Source organism: Sorex fumeus, unplaced genomic scaffold (genome assembly GCF_029834395.1).
Source record: "Sorex fumeus unplaced genomic scaffold, SorFum_2.1 ptg000098l, whole genome shotgun sequence".
NCBI classification, from domain to species: Eukaryota; Metazoa; Chordata; class Mammalia; order Eulipotyphla; family Soricidae; genus Sorex; species Sorex fumeus.
The window spans coordinates 7,744,551-7,749,649 of record NW_026606155.1 but is presented as its reverse complement, the minus strand read 5'-3'; the positions used below and the strand labels follow the sequence as shown (position 1 = coordinate 7,749,649).

The following is a 5,099-nucleotide window of genomic DNA, read 5'->3' as shown; positions in this document are numbered from 1 at the left end:
AAATTTTGTAGTAAACTTAAGACTAACTAGACTTCTAGTTGATTGAGAAAATGATATTTGAGGTCTCTTCTAAAAGTGAGTAGGCATTTCCCTCAGAAGAAAAAAAGAAGAAAAACATTTTAAGTAGGCAAGCACAGCATCCTTTGCTAGCTGAGAAATATGAAATAGACTGAAATTCAGTTTCAGATGGAAAGCAAGAAGTCCTATGGGACTGCATCACAGTGACCTTTGAGATAGTGATATAGAAGTAGAGAGGTGGAATTTTAAACCAAAATCAGTGCTCTCTGATAATAGTGCTAGTTCTAAATCATCTGAGGCAATGGGTAGGCAGTGGAGTCTATGAGTAGGTTGTTCTCATAGTGGATATCTAAGAAGAGGAACAAAACAGGCAGAAGTGAGGAGAATTTGGCAGTGAGGGAAGACCACGTAGGAGACTGTTGGAATAATCAAAGTGGGGTGTCACAGTGTCCCCATTAGTAAGTCCCTCTGCAGCAGTAGTGGGGAATGCAAAGAAAGCCATGAAAAAAAAGAGATTTTTTTCAAGTAGTATTGAAAATAGTTGGATGCCTCAAGGGCCAGAGTGATAGCACAGCAGGTAGGGCATTTGCCTTGCACGCGGCCGACCTGGGTTCGATTCTTCAGCTCCTCTCGGAGAGCCCAGCAAGGTACCAAGAGTATCTTGCCCGCATGGCAAAGCCTGGCAAGCTCCCCGTGATGTATTATATATGCCAAACACAGTAACAATAAGTCTTACAATTTGTTGTGCGACGTTGCCCACTCGAGCAAATCGATGAACAACGGGAGGACAGTGCAGACAGTGACAGTACATGGTTTTTGTTTTTATCCTTATATTTCCAGGGATGAAATTAAGACTTCACACACACAAAACATGTGCTCTATCTCTGAGCCCTTTGCCCAGCTCTGGATGTGATTTATTGTGTAGAAAAGAATAAAACCTTCTGACAAAGAAGATTGTACAAATGATGTTAATAGGTACCATCAAATTGAGTGGAAGTAGAATGGGGAATGGAGGTAGCTACTCGAGGACATGATTGACAGCTCAGTATGAGCCAAAAATAAAAATACCAGTCTACACCTAGGAATTTATCTCAAACTTAATAATATAAATCCATGTGTGATCACATATTCACAATGAGAATATCATTTGATGTGAACATCCATTCAAAACCATGGAGTGGGTCAAAACTTGTTATCTCCAATGTACAGGTTATGTAGACTTTGCAGAGCATCCATAGCAATGAATCACCTTGGCAATTGACTTCCTTCTTGCAAAAGCATGAATTCACCATATTCAGCTCAGAGTGATGCTACCAGAGGGGTTCTCTGTCCTAGACAAAGTTATAACATCCTCTCTCATCCTTGTTCAGCCCTCAGCAAACATGATAAGTGCTGGAATAAACACAGCTCAAATGGATGTACACATAAAACAATTTTTTCAAAGGTAATAATTTATTGTTTTCACGAAGGGTTTTGACACTCTAGATTTGTTTACTGTGCTTCCATAACCTCTGTCTATATATGTCGGGCTATTATTATTATAAAGGTATTCTCTGATAAAAGATGCTGCAGACCTATCTCTCTAGTTTCAGGCAATGGATTCTGGGCCTGGGAAAGAGCAGACGACAGAGTTCCTAGGAAATCAAATGCTGTTTACATGGAGAACCGACAAGGAGGTTTGAATCTGACTCCTCACCGTGCTGACCCAGTGGCTCACTTCACTCGTAAAAATGTATTTCCTTGTCAAATATTCCCTGAGCCAAGTCTGCTGGTAGATGATGCATCTGCAAAATGTTTGCTCACCCAAATTCTTTGCTGAGGGCTACAAATATACTTGTCAGCATCTTGCCAAACATTTTAGGCCCCAGTGGAGACTCCTTCAATCACACACACACACACACACACACACACACACACACACACACACACACACACACCATGTTTTAGAGCCTACTTTCATAGCACTTTTCTATGTGCTGAGAGGAGTAGGATTAATAATTTCTAATATCCACAGAACATATTTCCAAGTACCAAGTAACATGCTATGCTACTCACATTATTCCTTTTAGTTGTCATAATTATCTTCATAATGTATAAGTATCTTTTATTTTCTATATGCCTAAGAGTTTCATTTATATATTCCCTTTCATAGTATCCAATGTACAATAAATACTTGATAAACGATCTTGGAATCTGTACCATAAAAATAACAAAAGGAATAGAGAATGAGTTTCTTTTGCAACAATATTCATTGACCAGTAGCATTTATTAGTCCAGAAAGAAGCTTATATTCAGAGTGTAAATGCATATTAGTGCCGAAGAAACTACAAAAACCCTTACAAAACAATGCAACATATAAATGAGTGGCTATAGCCAAGAATGAACAAGTTATCTAAGTGTCCAGGAAACCAGAAAGGGAGGAAAAGCATGGAACCTGATAGAAATATTCAGAAAAAGTTGCCTGGAGAGAAGAGTTTTGTATTTTGGATTTTTTGCGTCTTATTTTTAAAATACAGATTTGCACAAAGCCTCATAGAAAGGGGAAAAATTACCAATGACCACAGTTGTCTTGTTTCTTGGCAAATGCTTACATTGCAGTGCCAGCAAGCACCCTGGAGATCAATAACTCCTTAACTGTTGTTCTCACATAATTGAAAAACTATGGGGAAACCTTTGGCCCACCTTAAAGGACGAGTCATGACTTGACAGCTCTATAGAGACAGGACTTGAATTTCTTCCAAAAATGCTGGTACTGACACCCAGCTGCCCAGAGTAAGCCTTTCAGTGAAAACTCAATAACCTTTTTGCTAGACTTCATGAAGAAGGAAAAGTGAACACTTTTTCTGACAGTTACTTAACCTCTTCAAGCCGGAGTTGCCTCATCAGTAAAACAGGAATGTCCTCTGTCTCTCAGAGGTGTTGTGAGGAGAAACTAAAATAACCAAAGCTTCCTAGCTTCCAGACACAGAGTAATCCTTATTCTATAGTATCTGCCTCTCAAGAGGTTAAAGGGGATTTTTTTTAAATTAAAATATGAGCCAATGTCCAATTGTGAGAGTTATAAGAGCCTGTATCAGCCTTTCGCAATCTTGACACTTGATATTTTAAGACAGATCATTCTTTGTTGTTGACCTGATCTGTGCATGGAGACTTGTTAGCAGCATTCCTGGTCTCTACACACTATACATCATGGCATCCCCTCAGTTGCAACAATCAAATATCTCCAGCTATTTCTCAGTGTCCCCTGTGAAGCCAAGTTGTACCCAGCTGGGAATCGCTAGTATATATTATTAGACTGAGAAATATGTTACTAATCCCTTTTTCTAACTGTAAGTGGCTACATGGGGCATTTTATAGTCACAATATGTAAATGATAAATGTACAAGTGAATGGTTCAAATGATCAAATGTATAAATGAATGAAGACTCTAGAGAGCTGGAAGGCTCATATCTAACCCAAAAGTAAATGTAGAACCTCATCTCATACCCTACATTAGAAGATAAAAATGGATAAACACTGTCACTAGCCTCAGTGAAAAATCAAAATTGCAAAGAGGGACTGAAATATGTCCATGACAGGAAAATTCTGAATCTGAGTATGATAACAATGGTTAATAATTAGTCTAGTCTATCGAACCTCGTCTATAGACTGGGCTGGAGCAATAGCACAGCGGGTATGGCGTTTGTCTTGCACACAGCCAACAAGGGTTTGATTCCTCCATCCCTCTCAGAGAACCTGGCAAGCTACAAAGAGTATCCCACCCACACGGCAGAGCCTGGAAAGTTCTTCATGGCATATTCAATAGACAAAAAACAGTAACAAGAAATCTCACGATGGAGACGTTACTGGTGCCAGCTGGAGCAAATCAATGAACCACAGTGGACAGTGCTATAGAGGGAGGACAGTGGGCAATGCTATAGAACCTCATCAAAGCAGATACTGCATAGCATTTATCTTTGTTACCTAATGAGCAATTGATACCTAATAAGTGCCTCATTTCTGATAAATATCAAGAAGACTATCTAGATCCATTTTTTAAAAATGGGGCGAAATGAGAATATTGCAGTCATTTTTTTCATACTGAGAAAAAACAAATCTTTATGATCTAGAAATATATATATATAGTCCCCCCCCCCGCCAAGATGAATAGTTGCCCCTCTCATTGCCCCTTCTTCAACATCTCTGATATAAAGAAAACTATTACACTTGGGCTGGAGCGATAGCACATCGGGTAGGGCATTTGCCTTGCATGTGGCTGACCCAGGTTCGATTCCTCCACCCCTCTCTGAGAGCCTGGCAAGCTACCGAGAGTATCCTGCTCACACGGCAGGGCCTGGCAAGCTACCATGGCATATTCAATATGCCAAAAAGAGTAACAACAAGTCTTACAATGGAGACATTACTGGTGCCCGCTTGAGCAAAGGGATGAACAATAGGAGGACAGTGCTACAGTGCTATTACACTTGACTAAAACATTGCCCAGATGTCCAGTGTTCCATCTATGTATTTTTCTGTATTTTGCAAGCTCTGTGTTCATATAGCCACTGACAGTCACCAGGTAGCTCCTGTACTTTTCCCCAGTAAAGTCTCACCGTGACTGGTTTTCCTGCTAATCTATTGAGGAAAGGTTTGGAATTGAGGGGTAAACTCATCGTGACTAAAAGAAGACTCACAAATATGTGGAGAAGGGAGCACTACACACTTACTTCACTTTGGCCACATGATCCTATGCAGTCAGTAAGCCAGACAACTACCAAAATCATGATAGTACTGAGAAAATGCATGAATGTGTTCATATTTGTGTGGCCCCATTAATTAACCACATAGAAGAAAATAATGATCACGATCACGATCAACCTGTTGTTTGTCGATTTCCTCAAGCAAGCACCAGTAACGTCTCCTTCCTAGCCCTGAGATTTTAAAAGAGCCATTTCAATGCTCTTTCAGGATTAGGAGAATGAGACCCATCATTGTCACTGGTATTTGGCATATTGAGTACGACGCGGGAAGTTTGTCAGACTCTGCCGTGTGGCCAGGATACTTTTGGTAGCCTGCCAGGTTCTCCAAAGGAAAAATAAGAT

At 40.0% G+C, this 5,099-nt stretch overlaps 1 pseudogene; it reads right to left on the bottom strand.

Annotated features, from left to right (window-relative positions):
* Nucleotides 1–302: 302 nt before the first annotated feature.
* Nucleotides 303–4,670, bottom strand: LOC130041258 (small nuclear ribonucleoprotein F-like; annotated as a pseudogene).
* Between the last annotated feature and the right edge of the window lie 429 nt (nucleotides 4,671–5,099).